A 21,624-nucleotide genomic window follows, 5' to 3' on the forward strand; every position below is an offset into this window, starting at 1 on the left:
AGCACCATTTTGGTTGTTGGGTTCTTTTTTTTTTACATCTGAAAGACCCTTTCTGATGCATAATGAGTACTTAAAACCAGTTTCAGGTGCTAATGTGCAGACAATACAAGATTTAAAAGCTCCAGGAGCCCCTCAAAATTACTGTGTATAGACCGAGGCAAAGCATATTAGTAAAGCTTCAAGTTTCTTTTTATCTGGAGAAAAATAGGTGTTGTGTTATGTGTGATAATGCAGCTCACCATCTCCACCCCCCCTTTTAAAAATTCCTAGATCTGCTCATGCCTGAAAACTACTGGAATTAACACTGGGCCTTGGAACAATTTTAGCTAACTGGAGTTAATGTCCATTTAAGTCTCGTGTACCACACTGTTTTGGTGCTAATGGTATCCCAAACCAGTTCACATCCAATTAAACTTGTTGTCTGTTTTTAGCCTTTAACAATTGTTCCTTTAAGGAATGTTAATTGGTGTTAAATTTAGCTTGTGCTGTGAGCATGTGAAGTAGCTGCACTGCTCTGAACTGCCCTTAAAGGGCTGGTGGGCAGGGATGTGGCAAAGAGCTGGGTCAGGCCTCCTATGCCCCACTACCCCATATGTGGCTTGCCATTCCTGATAAAGCCTGCTGCTCCCACTGACCCACCACTCACCCTCCCCAGCCCAAATTGGGACCACTGCCCCAAATTGTAACAACACCAAGAGGATAAAAAAATGTGTGTAAAGGGCAGTGCTGCTCTCCCAGGTGTTGACTTGGAGCAATCAGATCTGCCTCAAATGTAAGGTCTTTTTTTAGCCACAGAGCTTAAAAACAAGCTCATGTTTCTCCTGGGACAAAACCTTTTATCTTGGGATCCTACAGAGGGATAAACCCACTGTCCTGTGTTAAGTACACTTTTTACCTGGACAATCAGGGGAGTTAATTGCCATTCACACTGCATATGTAAATTACTGTCCTACACCTATTTTGATGGGAGTCAAAGCTCATGACAATCAGACCTTGGATAAACCCCAACATCTGTTTTTACCCCATTGAGGTAAGGTGTGTGAAGGTTGGCCTGACACACCTAGATATGGTAACTGAGGGAAACTGACACCTCATAATCTCCTGCAGCTGTTTCCAAACTGGGAAGAGCTTCAGATGCATAATTTAGCTTAATTAAGAAAGCCAGATAATCCAGTTCTATCTCAGCCATCACATTTATGCTTGGCATTACAGAACCACTTTGGCAAGACACAATTTCTGAAAAAAAACTACCCATAATGCTAAGCAATAAGGAGATATCTGAGATATGGAAAAGAGATAATTGTATTTTTCTCATGTTCAGTCTACCAGCTCCAGAGCTGTTATTTTCAGGGGGAGACCAGGATAATCCCTACTCATCATCTCCCTTCGAACCAATTGTTTTTTAGTGCTATCTTTTCAGGTATTTCCTAGTCAGCTAATATAGTTCATTCATCCTGAAATTTGAAGACTGCTAGGCTGTCCTGGCTCCTAATAATGATATGACTGAATATATGTGAGGTTTTCGTGCCTTGTGTGTGATATTCCTTCTCCAAGCTTCAGCTTCTACAAATAAATCAATAAATCTATGGATGCTTACAGATGTGAACATTTGGACTGACGCTTAACATTCGGAAGACTAAGATCCTCCACCAACAAGCTCCTTATGAACAGTCCCCAGCTCCAGTAATCCATATCCATGGTAAGACCCTGGAGAGCATTGAGTATTTCATGTACCTCAGAAGCCATCTCTCACAGAAGGCTGACATCGAGGAAGAAATCCAACATCGCCTCAAATGTGCAAGTGCAGCCTTTGGATGCCTGAAGAAATGCGTGTTTAAAGATTGTGACATTGGATTTGCAGCCAAGCTTATGGTTTATCAAGCAGTCATGATCCCCACCTTGCTGTACAGAGCTGAGACACGGATAATGTAAAGGTGACACCTAAAGCTTCTGGAGAAGTACCATCAATGCTGCCTGCAGAAAATCCTCCAAAGGGAAGAGAGATGCACCAACATTAGCATCGTCCTGCAAGCAAAAACCATGAGTAATGAGGCAATGATCATCCAGCATCAACTTCATTGGCCCAGCCATATCACCCAGATGTCTGACTCTAGACTCCTGAAGCAAGTTTTATTCTCCCAGCTCAGCCAAGGTGTACACTGAAGAGGCGGGCAGAGAAAGTGCTTCAGGGACATCTGCAAGACCAACTTAAAACAATGCAACATCAATGTCAACTCATCAGAGAATATTGCCCAGAACAGCCCCAAATAGAGGAAGAATCTGCTGCAGAGATCTCAGTGCTTTGTAACCTCATGACAACAACAGAAGATGGAAAAGCAGGAGTGGAAGAAACAACAGGTCGCAGACCAAATAAAAAATCCAGTGTCACCCATCCCACACAGAAACATGTCTGAGCTACAGTAAAGTCTGTCAATCCCAAATAGCCCTTACTGGCTATCTTTGGACACGCAGATAAGGCAATCCTGGAAGACAATCATCCTCAACTGTGAGGGATTGCTGAAGACAAAGACAGACATGAAAGAAAGAAAAAAACAACAAAAAGTGCCCCTGCACTGAGCCCAATGTAAGCCCAGAAGAGGTATCACATTAGTTTGATCTGGCTTGCCCAATGTCTGTATAGATCATGCACTTTAGCAGGGATTTATGGGGCTTTTATGTAATAGCAGGTTGAATCAGCTTTAGATAAAAGCACCAAAAATCCCCACTGAAGCACCCGATCTATACAGATGCTGGGGAGCTGAGTCAAACTAATGTGCTCCTTCTTCAAGTAAAGTCCTGTTGTGGAGTGGGGAGGGGTTTCCATGTCTGTCAGTGGCTTATGATAAATAGCATCCAATTTGCCTTGTGAATTTCACATCCTAGGGAAAAAGCAGAGAGATTAAACTTTCCAAGCAGAAAATGTATATAGGTGGTAAGATTCACATATAAGGTAAATCTGAATACATTGCTTCCTTTACCCTTGTCAAAATGTAGGAAAAAAGTGGTCTTATCAGCGAAGTGCTATGTTATTTGTTGAATCCATCCATATTGATTTCTATTGCTGTATCTAAGCACATTTCCTGAGCAACTTTTGGAACATAACACAAGTGGCCTTAATGACTGATCCAGGTATTGGCCTGTAAAATAATTTGTAAAACCAAGGCTAAATAAACTGCCCAGCGGACAACACTCATGGAAAGTGGAGATGCAGGAACTTAGAGTGGAAGCAGACATGATGTTTTGTTGCCTTTGTGCCACCATAAACATTTTTAAGGTGACACAAAGGCCAAACAAACAAACATCCATATTCCTTGTCATACCACAAATGCTCAAAATGTGTGGCCACAACAAAGGTGGTATTAATTTGTCCTGCTATTTAGTTGCAGGTGTCTGCTTATGTTATGGCACAAGAGTGTCAGCAGCCAGGAACTGCCTGTACTCTTCATCTGTCCTAGGCAAGTGCTCCTAGGGCTTGAGGGCCAAATCCTGCGCACCCTGGGACTTTCCTTCAAGCCCTGGGAGCACTTCCCTGGCTTTCCCCTCTTACCGAGACATGGCCCCAGGAAACTCCAGGGCATGTTGTGATAAGCAGGAAAAGTTGGGGTTTCCCTGCTCACTGCGATGTGTGCTTAAGTTCCTCGGGGTGCATCTCAGTAACTGGGGAAACCACAATTTTCCCTGCTTATCACAACATGCCCTGGAGATCCTGGAGGCACACACTGGTAAGCAGGAAAAGTTGGATAGGGGCTCCCAGGGCTCGAGGGACTTGATCCTGTGTGGGAATTTCCAGAGTGCAGGGCTGGGGGAGGAGTTAATGCTTGCAGCCACTCTTTGCAGGGTGCTATAGAGTGGGTGACCTGTGGCTGGGGGCATTTTAACTTTTCTGCTTTCCCTTCTTTCCTAAACATGTCAGGGGATGAAGTTCAGTAGCCTGCATTTCACTGAACTCTTCAGTGTGCTCATCTGACTTGCAGTACCCAGGAAGTAGAACGGAGAGCTTGAGCCCATGATTTTGGGTCCCCAGGGGCATGATGAGGAGCTACAGTTAAACAGGGAGTGAGGACACATCCAGTTGTTAGAAAGAACTTTTACTGAAGAGGCACTGAAAGGAAGCTCATGGATAAAAAGTGCGAATAGAAAGGGAAGCAGTAGGGTTTTGTAACAGAAGTGGGGAGGGCAGTTACAACAGTGGGGAGGGCAGGTGAAGTGCTTTGTAGTGTGGGATGTCTAGAGGACTGATGAGACCCCTGTCAGGGAACACCTGGTGTCCACATGTAGCAGTGAACTAAAAGAGCACTTGATTTTCCAGGTATACTTTTGAACTGTTCTTTAAACTGGTTTACAGGTTTGTAAATCTATATGCTTCAGGTTTACACTGCATTTAAACTGGTTATGTGTGTCTATCACCCAAACTGCACTGATTGAGTTAAAAATCCTTTGACTTAAGAGTGGCTCACTGCTGCTTAGGTTAAAAATTGTTTCTAATCCACTTAAAAATAAACCTGGTTTGAAACAAAATGAGTGCTCATATGGCCATTTACACCAATTTAATACAATTAAAAATCATGCCTTAAATTCAAATGCTGAAATTCTCTCTTTATACAATCCCTAAGGCAACCTGCCCCTTAACTTCCCAATATCCTTTGCAAGCTGCAGATAAAATTATATCCCAAAGTCTTGCTATTGTGAAGGAAACAAGGGTAATCAATAAGCATTCTAGCCTAAAAATGTTTGGGCTTGTTTGCACAGGGATACTTTGAAAAGTTAAATTTTTAAAGTGGATTAGCTAAAAATAATTAAACTCGTGTGCAGTAAGACTTGGTCTGAATTAAAAGGGCCTTAATTTGAATGATTTAGCTTACTTCAATTTGGGAGTGATCTGAGTCTGTAAACAAATCAATTTTTATGGCTAATATGGAATACTCACGGATATAAACATTTCTACTGAGTTGCTTCTCAAATAAATGCCTCTGTATTTTAAAGCCATAAGAAAATCTTTTAGTTTTTTAAGTTCTATAGGGAACTCTTCCTCATTTTACATCCAGATAAACACATTTTATTTTGTGTTCACTGTTAAAGCATCTAAAGATCCTGTGTTTGTGCTTGAGGATAAAAAACCTGGGATTGTTCAAGTGGTGAGGTGATCGAATAAACTATGAGTACCTCTGCTGCCAAAAGCTGTTTCTCTTTGCATTGTTCTTTTCTTCCTCCTAAAGAAATGTGGCTGTTTCCTAGAGATACATTCATGTTCCTGGTTTCTGTTTTCCATTCCGTTGATTTTAAAGGGACTTATCTTTAACCAGTTGTCAAAAGTCTAAACCCTTTGTGAACATGAATATAATTTCAGAAGACAGAAGCTGCTACTGCTGCTGGCATCTCTTTCATTTTGCATTTCCCAACAGCACAGAAGAAGAAATTAGATCTCAGCTACCCTCATTACGTTTTTGTGTGTTTCTATAAAGCAACAATGCACAATCTCTTAAAACATCTTCATGGTTTCAAAAGTAATAATCTGACCATAATTTTCTTCTGATCATCATGACAGAAGCTAGAATCTGGACTGCTTAACTGCATTAAATCCTGCCCAATTTTAATGGTTTTAAAACAGCTTCAGATACCTTTGATTCAAATCAGTTCCAAGTCACATTGTTTACATTGGAGATTCCCAAATTTTCTGGACTTACAGACCACTATTAACTCTCCACATGTCTAATGGACTGCCATGAACTGTTATCACCAATCTTTTAATTGAAAAGAGGAAGGGTCTGGTGTGGTTCAGAGACTGCAGTTTGGGAACCACTGGTTCAAATGAGAGTCTCTTCTCTTTACTGCTTGTCTACTTGTTGTGATCCTGCACAAAAAAACCCCCCTACCACCATTTGGAGGAGGTGGCAATGGTGTTTCTTGAAGTACAGATCTTTGACTAAGTTGCATTTTGTTGTTGAACTGCATCTTTTCATTGCCATGATATTAGAATGTTTCTGTCTAAAGCGCCTTTTCTCTCTTACTTCAGCGAGGAGGACATGTGCCTATGGCTTGAAGTTGCAACAAAGTAAGTTTGAATTGGATAGCCAGAAAAAAAAAAAGTCTTCACTTCTAGAATAGTGAGGTCTGAAGACTAGTGGAATATACTGCCTAGGGAAGTTGTGAACTCTCCCGCACCGGAGGTGTTCAAGAAGAAGTTGGACAGCCACCGGTTGGGAATGATCTAGGTGTAGCTATGCTATGTTCTTCTGGGGGTATTTCCCATGCTTCTGGGCTCTGCTGGTTGCTTCCTCCTCCCTTTCCTTTCTGCTTCATGTGTCAGGGTGTTTTTAAGCCTCCCTCCAAGGCACTGGGTGTGGGACCGTGCGAAATGGCAGCGTTCCATTTCAACCAACGTTTCGACGGAGCAGCGTTCTGTTTCAAATTTTGGTTTGATTCAAAACAGCTGGTCCATTCTGTTCCATAGAAACAGTTTTGCCATTTTGACCATTTCGACGTTTCGCTAATAGGAAATAATGGGGAAGGTTGAAACAGCCTATAACCTTGTCATTTCTGTCCTGATTTGGTTGAAACTTGCAGGAATGGTAGCCCCTTCTGAAAGCATGAAGTCTGCCAAATTTCAAGGAGATAGGTGCAGGGGGTTTGGGGAAACTGCACCCCAAATCATGAAAGCAAAACTTATGTGATGTGTATGTGTTAAGCTACAGTGGGGTTAAAACTGCAGGGATGCTAGTCCCTGTGGAGGCCACAAAGCCTGCCAAGTTTCAAGGAGATAGGTGCAGGGGTTTGGGGAAAACTGTACCTCAAGCTGTGGACAAGCAAAACTTGTGACATGGGTGACACTGTGTGTTAAGGCACAGCAGGGTGAAAGCTGCAGGCCTGCTAGCCCCTGCTGAGGCCATGAAGCCTGCCAGGTTTCAAGGAGACAGGTGCAGGGGCTTCTGGGTTCTGGGGCCCTGCACCTCTAGCTGCTGACAGGCAAAACTCACGACATTGAACAAAACTGGTGGCGAAATTTCGCACAGCCCTAACTGGGTGTTGGCTATAGCCAAGGCTGGGGGTTTTGACTGGCATGTGCCAATGCTCCTGCTAGAACCAAAGTCAGAGGTTCTGGCTAGAGGGTCTTGCCCTTCTGTTTATGATCAGATAAATCACCATATTTTGTATCAGGAAGAGATTTTACCCCATGATCAGATTTGGATGGACTGTGGGAGTTACCTTCCTCTGTAGTGAGGGGCATGAATCTCTACCTGGGATCTCTTGGGCATATATTGACATTTCACAGACGCAGGACATTGGCTGCCGTGGTTCCCCTGGTTTGCCTGTGGCAGGTTAGGGTGTTATATTTGTGTTGTGTCAGGATTGATAGTAGTCTTATAAAGAGTTTAGTTTATGGATTGCATGGGATTCTTTGGATAGGGATGATCCTGCCTCAGGTAGGGGGTAGGACAAGAGGACTTCTAGAGGTCCCTTCCAGCCCTATTTCTCTGATTCTGTGATCTAAAAAGAAAAAAATATCTTTGCTTTGTTGGCATTATATAATTGTAGAGATTCTTTCTTTTCCCTTAGATCGTTTCATAGAAATCAAATGAAAGTCCAGTGTGTTACAAGCTGTGCATAAACAGTGACATCCCTATTCTGAAGGATTCATAACCTAAATAGATAATACATGAAGACAAGTGGAAAAGAGAATGTTCTTGTCCCCGTTTTACTAAGTTTAAGTGACTTGCCTGTGGTCATGTAGGCCAGGTACAGACATTACACTTTTACCAACATAAGTGATCAGCAGGGATCCAGGTTTTATGTTACCTGCAGAAAAATGGAGTAAAACATGGATTTCCCTCCTTACTGGAGTAAAATGCGGATTTCTCATTTCAGCAGAGAAACCTGTGGATTTTGCATTTTGCAGCGGGCTCTCTGCAGACTGGCAGAGTTCCAGCCTGCAGGGGGCTGGGAGGGAGCAGGAGGAGGGCCCTCAGGCAGGGGGCATCATATGCATGTACACATGCATGGCCCCAGGCAGCCTGGAGAGCAGCTCCCACAGGAAAGTGGGGAAGGTGGTGGGGGGAATTGAGGCCCTTGTAGGGAGGGAGGGAAGGAGAAAGGGAGGGAGCTGGGCAAGGCTGGGGCTAGGACTGGGGTTGCTGCCCAGCTGGGCGGTGAGTGGGGCTTGGGCCCTGGAGCCACAATGCATGGCTGCAGGGCCCCAGCAGGGAGCAGGACAGGCTATGGGCAGCTTCTCCAGAGGGCGGGGCAGAGGGCGGCTCCCCACTGTGAGGCACACTCCCAGGGGCAGGGGGGATCCATGCCCCCCAAGATCTGTGCGCAGGGCAGAGGCAGGATGGGCTGCTCACTGCGGGCTCAGGCTCCCACCCTACTGCCCTCCCCTGGGGCCTCCATAGCCCAGCGGGCATGACCCAGCACAGTAGGGTAGAGTGAAGCTGTGCAAGAAAGCTTCTTAATGCTGCAAGCTCTTCACTGCCCTGGGAATGCATCCCCTGCCTGTGCAGCAGCTTTGAGGGGCACAACCCCATGCTGCTGCCCTCACTGCTGCCATGCATGCAGGGGATGCATCGCCAGGGCAGCACGGAGCTTGCAGCAGCAGGCAGCTTCTCTGTGTGGCTCCACTGTTCCCCGCCATTCCAGGTCGTGCCCACTGGGCTGTGGAGGTCCCAAGCAGGGACAGCACGGTGGGAGCCCACAGTACACAGCTTGTGCCTGCCCCACCCCCACCCTGCACACAGATCTGGGCAGGAGGGGGCCTGCCCCCCCAGGAGTGCACACTGCAGTGGGGAGCTCCCCCCTGCCCGAGCCAGCAGCAGGGGAGAACTGGGCTCTGCTCCTCTGCAGCAGCTGCCACCTCCTGTTGGGGGCCAGGGGCCGTGGACCTGGGTCCCTGGTCCCATAGCCCTGGGAACCTGAGTCCCCCTTTGGCAGGGCTGGGGGAGCAGGAGCTTTTGATGTGGGGCGAGGGGCACCAGCAAGGCTCTGGAGGCTGTGTGGGGGGAGTGAAAGGCACAAGCAGGGCCAGGGGGTTCTGGGTGGGGTGTGAGGGGCACCAGTGGGTCAAGGGGGGCTGTGGGGGACCTTTAATTTTAATAATGGATTTTGGGGGTTTTATTAGAGAATTTGTTATGTTTTTATCAGGGAAAACAAGGATCCCTGCTGATCAGAAACTGGCCTATACCTGTACCTGAAACTGAGGTTTGGTACATATAGATTGGTTTAAAAATGACAGTACCTGATCTAAGATTTTTCCCCTTCACCAGTGGGTGAATGTATGTTCTGTTAGCTACTAGTCTAAACAACGCCACTAACAGAAAACCAAGTAACTTAGATGGATTATGCCTCAGGCTTTTTGAATGTCTGTACCTGGCCATTGAGAGCCAGAGCTGGAAACTGAACCCACTCTCCTGAATTTCAGTCTAGTATCTTAATCACAAAACCATTCTGTCTCCAGATAAGTTATTTCACATTTCCAGATGTTATTGTGTAATCTGAGAAAGTACACACAGCTATCCCCTCTATCTCGTTTCATATTGTGCTGCCTAAGAAAATCTGTCAAGCCTGTCTGTTAGATCTGACTCTATGCAATGAGGTGGCAGAGAGGAAAGCTAGCGCTGCTATTTTACCTTTGGGACCCTGCTGCCAGATTGAGTGGCAGGTTTCTGACATATGGGAACATGGGACTAGAATGAAATAAACTCATTTCCCCCCTGACCTAAACTACCATTTGAACTTTTATTTTCCAGAGGTAAAGGGCTAATTCCATTACCCCACATCACCCTTAACTAATTCAATTTAAAATGGAAAACAGAGCCATAGAAAAATAATTTGCTTATGTCATTAATGTATGCTATCATAGTGCCTTGCTCATGCAACAGTCAGGTGTTCTTATCTCTACACTTCAGCTTGTACTGAATGCAGATGCTAGTTTTGTCCAAGTGAAGCAAGATGTGCTGGGGAATGCAGGCATTACATGGGGAGTCAGAACGTCCCAAGTCCTAATGCGGCCAATCTTATTGATTTACTACATAGCTTAAGGGAAGTAATTCCGCCTTTTTTGGCTCAGTTGTTCTGACCTTAAACTGGGGAGTCACACTTTCCCAATTACATCCCAGGAATGTAGCACGGATTAATTAGTTACTATAATTAAAAAAGCAAGAATTTAATTTTACATATGCAGCGAAGCTTATAATGTTGAGTCTCACTTCATACAAAATACTCATGCATACTCTAGCCGTGTATTGAAAAAAAAATCTGTAATCTTTTACCAGTACCAGCAAATACTGTGGCTATTGCATAGGTACTTTTTACCCGGTGTCTGCAAAGTTCTGTGCATCCCAATCGGTGAGGCTGTCCATCAATAACTAAGGCAAGAATTGTGCTCAACTTTTGTTTGTTTGTTTTCAACATATGAAATAGTTTAGAATTTAAATCAGCCTCTGCAATAGGAGGCTTGACTTTCCTCTGGCTTACAGCCCCACAGTGCTGTTGCGGATGAAGACTATGGCTTTGCATGCATGTATAACTCTAACCCAACTGAACAAAGCAGCAAGCCATTAGCCATGCCTGGCGCTTCAGTTTAACATAAGCCAAGAGAGAGTTGCAATGGTGTGACAGCATGTTTGCATCTGGTGCTGAATGTAGTTGGTCCTCTGCTCTAACACGAGATCTGAGAGAATGTACTTATCTATTAAGCAGATGGTGAAGGTAGATGATGCATTCTGCACCGTCTATATGGATATGTCACTTAATTACACCAGTGAAACCCTGCTTCATAGTATCATAGTATCTAGGGTCAGGAGGGACCTGAACAGATCATCTAGCCTGACCCTCTGCCACAGGCAGGAATGAATGTTGGGTTCACAAGACCCCAGACAGGTGGTCATCTAACCTCTTTTTGAATTTGCCCAAGGTAGGGGCAACTTCCCTAGGAAGTTGGTTCCAGATTCTGGCCATCCTAATTGTAAAATAATGCCTCCTGATCTCTAACCTAAACCTATTCTCCATCAGCTTATGACCATTGTTCCTTGTCAGCCCAGGTGGTGCTGGGGAGAATAGGGCTCTTCCTATTTGCTAATGATCTCCCCAATGAGCTTGTAGGCAGCCACCAGGTCCCCCCTCAGCCTCCTCTTGCCAAGGCTGAATAGGTTGAGTTGCTTGACTTGGCAGAGAAGGTTTTCCATGCTAGCACAAAACAGAGGTTCTAAACCTTTTCTGGACTAGGACCCATTCCCATTCGCAAACATTGATGGCCAGTCCCGACCCAGTGCCACTCACTCCCAACCTGCTGTCCTCTGTCCCACAGTCTGTGAAGCAGGGGGTGGCTGAGTGAAGCGTTGGGGGGGGGGGGGCCCAAACAGCCTCAACCAGCCCCTTGCAGGCTGGAACTTTGACAGCCTGGAAGGAAAAAACTAGTTTCCCACATTTTTCTTCTTTAAAGGAGAATCCATTTTTAAATGTGATTGATTCATTTTTATAGTTTGTTCACAACCCTTTCATGTATTCTTGCGACCCACTTTTGGGTTGCGACCCATGGGTTGATAAACGCTAGCATAAAGCATAAAGTGAAATAATCAGACTACCATCATATGAGTTAGCTTGGATACTAGAGATCTACTCCATTTCTCAGTAAATTAGCCTGTGTGCAGCTCTGTGCTGCTACAGCTAGACTGCTTTTAGCATCCTAGCTAGCTCAGGTATCTCTATTGGTCACCGGAGAGTTTCTCTTTACAGAGAGGCTAAGGTTTCATATATTAAATGGGCAAATTCAATATTCACATGCATGAAAACCTCTGTGGAGTTCAAATTCTTCTGGTCATCTTGTGCCTAAATTGATTCTGACAGCTAGAGGTACTTTGAGGAGGGACTGAAGGTAGAAAATGTAGAAAATATGTCCTTATCCTTGACTGACAATTACTCTTGTTTCATATTCTGTAGGACCTCACTAATCTTACTGAGACAAAAAGTTCCAGTGACTATGGCAGGAGTTTTGCTTGACAACCAAGTAGGATTTTGATGTTTTGTTAATTATAAATCTCACAATTCTGATTGGTGGTTGTTTTGTTTTGTTTCTTTCATAAAGTTTATCTATATGAGAAGAATCATAATATAAAGAGTGAAATACTCTAAATGAAACTTGCATTGGCTTTAACAGGGCCAGGATTTCCCCCAGTAAAGGAGCTTAATACTCCAAACATTTGGATGACGAGTGTCAAACATACAGCCTGCAGACCAGAGCTGGCAAACTGGCCCCCAAGAAATACCCTGTGCCTCAATCACTATTACTTAAACTAACATGGAGGCCTAGAAGCTCCATTTACATTCTTAAGGATAAAATACAAGATCAAACCTTGATGCATGGGCTTTTGAAGGAGGGGGCCAAAGCAGATCCCATGGACCCTCTGAAGGTGTGGGCTTGGGAGGAACTTTGTGGGAGAGGGAGGAGGGACCTCCTCAGGGTGTGAGGCAGGGGTCTGGGAGTGGGCAGGGTGGCGGGAGGGGCTTGGGGCAGAAAGAGATTTTGTACACCTCCATGTGAATGGGGGTTGGGAAGCACTGTTGGAATTGGCTGAGGGGTTTGCTCTTCTGGGTAATAGGCAAGGAGGTGGAAGTGGGTAGGGTGAGGTGGGGAGAGTTTTACAGTTTTGGGGTGTCTACTGGGGGGGAGTTTGTTGCCATTTCTTGTGGGTTGTTTGCCTCTTATTGTAACCTCTTTTTATAGGGCATGATATAATTCATAATAATAATAGATTATTCCCTGTTAGATTCATTGAATCGTCTGTCAAAAACTAGAAGCTCAATATGCTGAGTAAATGTGCCACAACCACTCCTCAATGGTTAAAGTCCAGTGAGATAGGAGGGAGAGGTCTGTGGATACCCACCACAAGGGAAGCAAAGGCAGAGGATGAGAGAGTGCTGCCTCATGACAGGGGGAAAACTTATCCTGTTTTTAGCTTAATTTCCACCAATCCACTATAATACAATTCCTTCCCTACCCTATCCTATTAGCTTACATCCTTTCCATACCAAAGTTGGTTTCCACGGCAGAAATTTGTATCTTTCATTCTCTGTAATTTCTTGTTTCGTTCGCCTTTTCTGCACTGTTGCTGTGTGCTACTTAATTTCTGTTTCTGGGCTTCGTGTAGGAGTCTTCATGTTGACATAAAGCAGCACATTCCCCAAATATATCAAGCGCTCCTTTCAAGACTGGTGGCAGCTTGATCCTGGATGATGATTTCACAGATTCTTTGTTGGTGAAATCTTTTCATCCAATGTCTCATTTTTTTCAGGGGCACTATCTTTTTTTTTAAGTGACTGGTTTCCTATCTAATGTTTTGGCAGCTCTACAATGCTAAATTTCTCAGTTTTACTCTGATGTATCTTTGAAATCCATACATCACTGAGTGGATACCTTTCCTATCATTGGTGTCATTTCCTTCTCAAGTGTGTGGCTGACCAGGTGGATGATCTCTTTGTCTTCCTTTATGTTTTTGTCTTTTAATGTAAATGTTGCTACTCAACTTCCTTGCTCAAGGTGAAAGTTGTTGAAGCTATTAGAAAAGCAAGATTTGCTTGGTAATATCCTTTACTGTATCAAGTTTATAATTGGAAAAGATGTTAAACAATTTTTCAGGAGCGATGGGAATCTGACTTCAGCAGAAGGGACAAGCTCAAGAACAATCAGCATCAGGAAAAAAAGTTTCAGAGGTTAGAATGCTAAAATCCACATCACTGATAGTGACACTCACATGCCAGGACTGTAAGAACTGACTGAGGATAACCTGCAAGCAAAGCACATGGTAGGAGTACAAAATAGGCAAGGTCTGGTGCCTATTGACCACTGACCAGGTGGTTATACTGACAATCAACCTTGCACTGTTCATGTACATTGTAGTTTATGGTAAATGCTAACTATTCACACATTGACCTTAAGTGAACGGAAATGTTTGGAGGTATTTTTGGAGGTGATACAAAATCATTTTTAAGTCAATGAGCATAAGTCAGAGTATATGACTGAAAACAGAAAGACAAAGAGGAAATCTGGGAAGTACTTAAGATTGTACTGCCACTGGGTTTAAATTTAAACATCAAGCCAGTGGAGGTAAGGGGAATTAAACCTGTTGACTTTATAAAGACAGGTTTTGGAACATGTGAGGATAAAAGGAATACAAATACATGGCGTAAGACACTAGTGGAACTTAAAGGGAAAAGAAAAACGACAACACTTTTTTTTCTTAGCTTTTGCATTTCGTGTTTTTGTATTTTGTAGCATTTGTATTTTATATTATGAAGAAGAGCACAGTGGAAAACATGCACCCATTATAAAACATGAAAAGAAGGCTAATAGCTTCATTACAGGAAAAAGACAATGCGGGCTCAAGGAAAGAAGACACTTAAGTCCTGAACAGACACAAATATCTGAGTTTAAAAAGTTAAGAAACATTAAAGTGGCAAATGATCATAAATATATTTGAAAGGTATCTGACAGCCAAGAATCCCAGAGGAACCAAACATTTAAAGCTTACCCCAACAGTAAGCAATTGCATTCCAACGATTAACACCAGCTGAAGAACTTAAATTCGATCCCAAAATAGGGATTACATTCAGAGCTGATACAGAACCCTGAAACAACACATCACAATACCATGCAAGGTAAGACTGTTCCCTCCAGCTGAAACCAGAAGACCAAGTGATTTAGAACAACTTAGATGCGGACTATTCATCTTGGTATTGCCAAAGTCATGATGTATTTTTAATGATCAGTGCTTCAGCTGTATGTGTCATCTAAAAAGTGGCAGCTTCAGTAGCATCTTGCCTTCAATGTATGCCATAGTGGATCACTGTTTAATAATGAGCCAGCTGTAGAGCATCACATACTGATTATCCCTTTCCCCCACCCATTTAAAGTTTCCATGCAGAGCTATTCCCCGCTCAGCTCCAGTTGGCCTTTTCCTCCTCCACTACCCCAACCCTGACCCCCCGTGTGGAGCTAGGAGGTAAGTGGGGCCCACGGTGGGTGGACACTAGTTAGTCATGGGCAGCTAAGTGGAGCTGAGAAGGATCATGCCCCCCACCCCAGCTTCTACTTAACCCAGCCTCCCCCAGAGAGCCGTGTGAACAGAGTGCAAAAACAGGTGCGCTCTGGGCCCAGAATGCAAGTTAGCCTGGGAGTTCACACATGAAGGTGTCTAGGAGGGCCACAAGGTTCTAGGCGGTGCGCCTGAAGAGAAGGGTTGACACAGCCCATACTACTACCATACTACTACCTATGCAATGGTGGGGATGTGTCGCACCCCGAAGATCCCCGCCACCCCTGCCCTCTGGTACCACTGAGGCCTCCACCCAGATGGAGCCCCTGGTTCCTGGCTGTTGGGGCTGCCTGACATGAATGCGGGCACCTGGGATCAGGAGCAAAGACACCTCTCCTTGTGGGGTATGCTCCACAGTAGAGACTCTGGAGTGCCAGATAAAGAAGCTCTAGGCTGCGGTGCAGAAGCTGCATACCATCAGTGATCACAAGTTGATCGCTTCTCTGTCCTCACAAAGCTGGCAAATCAGTCAGCAATGAAGGAATTCTTGACTTTAAGAAAGCTGACTTGCACAAGCTAAGGAGATTGGTTGTTGAGGCCCTGAGAGATCACAATCTGACAGAGAGGGGAGTCCATGATGAGTGGTTACTCCTTAAGGATGTGATCCTAAACGCACATGGGAAGTCTATTCCAGCCTGTAGGGATTGAGAGAAGGGGTTGAGAGACACCCTTGGCTCAATAGGGAACTTATGGACCTCCTGAATCTGAAAAGAAAAGCTCATAAGGAATGGAAGTCAGGAATTACCACTAAGGAGGATTATGAAGCACTGGCCCACACCTGTAGGGAGCAGACCAGAAAAGCCAAGGTAAAGCCAACTGTCAATTTGTCTAATAAATATTAAAGGCAAGATGCAGAAACACAACTACATCAGAGGCAGTGGCAGAGGCCAGAACTCAAGGCCTCCTTTCTCACAGGACAAATATCCTTCTCACTGGCCATGTCAACATGAGACGCTAACTGCTAAGTAGCCTGATATTACTGTGTAGTACCATTGCATGACAAAAACTGTGATGCAATGCTACTGCGCAGTAATGTCACAAAAAAGGCATTTGTTCATGTTACTGTGCAGTGACTCGGGTTACTGCACAGTCATTTAGCACTTGTTTACATAAGTATTGAATGACTGTTCAATAATGACTGTGCAGTCAATGTCTCATGTAGATGCAGCCACTAAGCCATACTCCATATAGCTTGTCCTCCTTCTGGACTAACATATCTTCCCATCTTGGCTGCCCGGTTGGACAGTTTAAGAAGAAATCTGAAGGGCATCAAAGATGATGCTTAGTCCCTAGCTTGGTAGTTAAAGCACCTTTTTTAGAGCATCTTTTATGCCTCTCACTCCTTGAGGAAACAGCCTATTAGACTCCTGGGCTAGTAGACTGGATGGCTTCCCTTCTACACAAAGCACCACTTGTAGTTTTTCTCTGAATAGACTTTTGGGGCCTTACGTAGAATTCTATGCATAACTATTCTGTCCTGCAATCTACATGGCCATAGCGGAGCCTTCTGAGCATGGTAGCACAAGGCAAGGATACCTGTAAGTCATGCAAATGCTCTGACACTGCATCTGTCTTGGGTCCATAGACTGCACCCATGTTCTCCCTGTGCTGAGAGAGTATTTAGATATGGAAAAATGTTCATTCATGTGCAACTGTTGTGCAAGCTACATCATTGCCCATTATTCAAAATGTGTGTCATGATTCCTTTATTCCCAAGTTCTTGCCTGGGATGATGCAGGACTGAATTCAGTATTGTGATTCAGTTGTAGTATTCACACTCTTAGCAGTTACTCTGTCAGATGATACTGCGGTTACTCTGAACTGAAATGACATGTTTGTCTCTTTCAGTAGACTGAGTCTATTCCCTGAAAGCCAGTTGCATGATTCCCTTTTCATATCTCTAAAATTCTTTGAGAAAATTCATAATAATGATCACCAGACCGATCAGTGAAAGAGCTTTTGGCAGCCCAGAGAAGACACCCAAGCTGAATGACAATTGCCAACAACTTGCAGAAATTGGTTTGTTATAATCTTCAGAATATATTTGTGAGTCACAGTACTTTCACTTGAGGGAACAAAAGTAGACATACCTGACTGGGAGATTCACCATAACAGACAGACATTCCCAGTCAATGTCTATCCCACAGGTAGGTACAAAGAGGGTATCCAAAAACAGACTGTCTCACAAGAATGTCTACAATTGTTATTCTTAACCTTTTCAGTCAGGGCAGTTGTATATATGCATGATGCATTAGGGAGCTCATGGTATATATATACACCATGAGCTCCCTAAAGGGGGAGTAGAGTGACACCAGTGAGAGGGACCAGGATGACAGGACCTCAGGTCATCAGGGTTCCAGGGAGGGAATGCCAGAAGAACTGGTAGGGATGGGGCACAAGGGCATCCCCAATACCCCCACCAGTTAGAGGGGAGAGAACGAACAAGCCCTCTGGCAGGGGGGATAGAAAGGAGCCCCAAGAGAAGAGAGAGAGACAATCTTGGGAGCTCCACCAGCAGGCACCAGCATTTTCAGTTGAGTTACAGATGACTCCAGCAGGGGGAAGTTTATTTTCTTGAAGAGGGGAAAACCAGCCTGAAGACCAGGGGCAAACCCCTGAAGGTTCATGGCCCAGAAGACCCAGCCCGTGCAAGGTGGGCAGTGTGGGGAAGATTTGTGGGCAGCAGCATCAACCCAGGACAAAGGCATGGTTAGGGTGGGGTATAGGGGAGGTTTGGAGCCCCACAAAGACACCCCCAGGGTCGAGACCCCTTCAGGCCCCCAACAGGGAACAAACAACACTGAAGATGTGGCAGGAAAGAAAAGGGGCAGTGCCCAGACCATCTAGGTGGCACCGGAATAGGATTTCACCCTGACATCGCTAGGGGGCAAGGCACTGATGAAGAGGTCCCCACAGCCTTACAACACCCACCTACCAGTGACAGATTGTAAGATGGGAGGTTGCCGCTGGGGTACCAGGGTGAGCTCTTGTCTATTCTTCAGCCATCAGGTCCCTCCCAGACCCAACTAATCCCAGTCCTGCCCCTAAAGTACTAAGTGGAACCCTCCTGGCCCCATCTATGCCCCCGGGCACCAGTTGCCTTGAGAGCTATTTGTGGTCTCCTTCCACACCTACAACCATGCCTATGCCTCACAGATGTCACTTGGTTGCTAGTTATTCTCTTGTATAGACTTTGGCCTTCTTTGCCTCAGGCTGCAGGATACTCTGGATGTAGACCAGTAACCTAGGCCCACTAACTGTGGCCTGGCCTTTCAGTCTCAGCCTCTCAGTAGACCCTGGGCACCTCCATTTCCTGCTCTGGGCTCAAGCTCCAGACCTCTTGGCCTTAGCCTGCCAGTACCTTGTGACCCTGCCCCTGGCAGGGCTCAAAACCTAGATTGCTCCTTGGGCACCCCCCTATGACCTCCTTTCCACCCTTTGTAGTCACATCCAGTCCAGCTAGAATAAAAAGGCAAGCAGCTACTTTAAACTCAAAAGTCCTCCCCTCTGGGTCAATAACTTTGCTTCAGGCTGCATGTCCTCTTTCCTCTCTACTTGCATCTCTTGGGGATAGCCTAGGTACTCATCAGTCCCTCTCTGCAGTCATCCTGCTCAGGAGCTGCTCTTCCTGTTGCTTGCAGGGCCAGACTGACTGACTGTTCTCAGACACTGGCCTTATGTGCCTCCAAAACCCCGGCTCTTCCTGCCAGGTGACTCTCCATCTCTACAGGGGTTTCAATTTTGGCCTGATGACTGACTTGCCCTTTTCTGTGGTGGCTTAGCTGAGCTGCTGGTAGCTTTTTGCTCCTTGGCAGCCTAGATTTCTGTCCCCTGTGCAGCTTACTGCTCGCAGCTAGTTCCAAGGATACTCACCCCAAGGGGTAGCCCCTATCCTGTTATGGGGCTATCTGCTTTCTGACAGCTAGTCCTCTAGCAATTAGCCTACTTCCTAGATGCTAGTCCCCACACAGACAGCTTAGCCTGCTGCAGCATCCCTTAAAGTAACAGGAGCCTCTGGTTCCCTGTTTCACCCCTGTAGGCAGCTAAGCAAAACAGGAAGAGGCTTAATGCCCTCCACACCTCCTGTTGAAGCTGGCCCACTGGGCAACAAAGAGAAGAAGAAATGGGATGTCAGAAGTAAAAGAGGCCAGAGGGAGCCTCTCTCTGTAGATCAGGGAAATGGAAACCGCCCTAGAAGGGGTCCAGGAATCCAGACTCTGTTCCTGCCATCAATATCTGTCCTTTTCCCCCAGTGCTGGTTTAATGAAAAATGCAAACAGCACCCAGGATAGAAGAAGGGGCCAGAATTCAGGCATTCTGCTTTCCAGACCTCCTGAACCACATGCTCTTCTGGCCCTATATCAACAGAAAAGGAAGTGTAGTGCTTTTTCCTGGCTGGCTTAGGGCTAAGCGTCAGAGCAATTTCCTGGGAAGCAGGGAAGGTAAGTCTGTACCCTCTCTGGTTGAGTGGGACCTACAATGCGAGTCTCCTTTTTCCCGGTCAAGTGCTCTAAGTTTCTGGGCTAAAAAGTGACAGACTTGCCCTCCTCTGGTACTTGCACTTTTTTTCTGACTGAAGGTCCAGGAACTTATACATCCTGGGCAGAATAGGATCACAGCAGAACATAAATGGCACTAGTACTAATTACTAACCTGAGAAGTCACTGGATTGGAGCCAATATCATAGAATCATAGAAAATCAATGTTGAAAGGAACCTCAGGTGGTCATCTACTCTAACCCACTGTTCAAAGCAAAACCAGCCCCAAGTAGATTTTTCCAACCAAGGTTTTGTCTACCCAGGTCTTAAAAACCTCCAAGAATGAAGACAGCCCCCTATCAGGGCTAGGACTAAGAGCTTGTGATTGGGTTAGGAAAAGGACACGAGGTGGGTGCACGAGAGCATTGGGGAGCAGATGCATTTATTGTAATGGGTGCACGAGTTTTTAATGTGGTTTAAGGTGTGTGCGGGAAAGCTTACGCTAGATGTAGTATATAGAACTCTGTATGTAGAAATATATTTTTCAAAAAAAAAAAAGGCACATGGATGGGGCCATTTGTACTGCTGCCACCACAGGTAGAAGGATTGCCCCCAGCCCTCCCAGTAGAGCAGGGCCCTAGGTATCTGTGCAGTTTGCCTATGCATTAGTCTGGCCCGGTTTGTAGGCAAGTTACCTGTCTGCACAGGGTGTTTTCTCTGTGGACTCCTGTAATCATAGTGCATCTGTAGTAACTGAAGCTGAGCTCAGCAATATATTTAAATCTTGGGTTTAATCCAGCTTCAGGCTACAAATGGAAAGACTAGTATGGATTTCATTGACACGTGGACCTAATCTTGTAAGACAAACTGGAAACAATAGCTTGGGCTACCACTTAATCCATGAAGCAATTAAGAAAAGTAGAAGAAAATCCTGTCTTGAAATTTACTGGATTTACTTCTTCTGAGCCGCATGTGGCCTCTTAGTTTCATAGTTGGTAGGGTTGGAAGGGACCTGAGCAAATCATCAAGTTTGACCCCCTGCCATGGGCAGGAAAGAGTACTAGGGTCAAACGACCACAGCAAGGTGTCTATCTAGCCTCCTTTTAAAGATCTTCAGGGTAGGAATGAGCACCACTTCCCTTGGAAGTTGGTTCCAGATCCTAGCCACCCTGACAGTGAAGTAGCGCCTCCTGATATCTAGTCTGAATCTACTCTCCGTCAATTTATGGCTGTTATTCCTTGTTACTCCCAGTAGTGCGCGGGGGAACAGGGACTCTCCCATTGCCTGCTGGTCTCTATTGGTAAGTTTATAGATGGCCACCAGATCCCCACTCAGCCTTCTCTTGTGGAGGCTGAACAGGTTCAGGTCTTGTAACCTCTCTTCGTAGGTGCTGCCCTGCTGCCCCTGACCATGGTAGTGGCCCTCCTCTGGACCCTCTCCATGTTGTCCACATCCCTCCTGAAGTGCAGTGCCCAGAACTGCACGTAGTACTCCAACTGCAGCCTGACCAATGTCGGATAGAGGGGGTGGATCACCTCCTTGGACCTGCTCGTGATGCATCTGTGGATGCATGACAAGGTGCGGTTAGCCTTCCTGACCGCATCCTCACATTGGTGGCCCATGTTCATCGTGGAGTCTATAATGACTCCAAGATCCTTTTCTGCCTCTGTGCTGATGAGAAGGGAGTTCCCCAGCCTGTAAGTATGCCGCTAGTTCTGCACCTCCCCAGGTGCAATACCTTACACTTGTCAGTATTGAAACCCATCCTGTTCTCATCCACCCACCCCTATAACCTGTCCAGATCTAGTTGTAGCTTGTCCCTCTCTTCTAGCGTGCCCACTTCTCCCAACATCTTAGTGTCATCTGCCCTCCTCCGGACCCTCTTGAGGCTGTCCACATCTGTCCTGAAGTGCAGCACCCAGAACTGGACACAGTACTCCAACTGCAGCCTGACCAATGTTGCTTAGATGGGGAGGAACACCTCCTTATTCATAGATTCATAGATGTTAGGGTCGGAAGGGACCTCATAGATCATTGAGTCCGACCCCCTGCATAGGCAGGAAAA

Source organism: Alligator sinensis, unplaced genomic scaffold, assembly GCF_000455745.1.
Source record: "Alligator sinensis unplaced genomic scaffold, ASM45574v1 scaffold602_1, whole genome shotgun sequence".
Classification (NCBI taxonomy): Eukaryota; Metazoa; Chordata; order Crocodylia; family Alligatoridae; genus Alligator; species Alligator sinensis.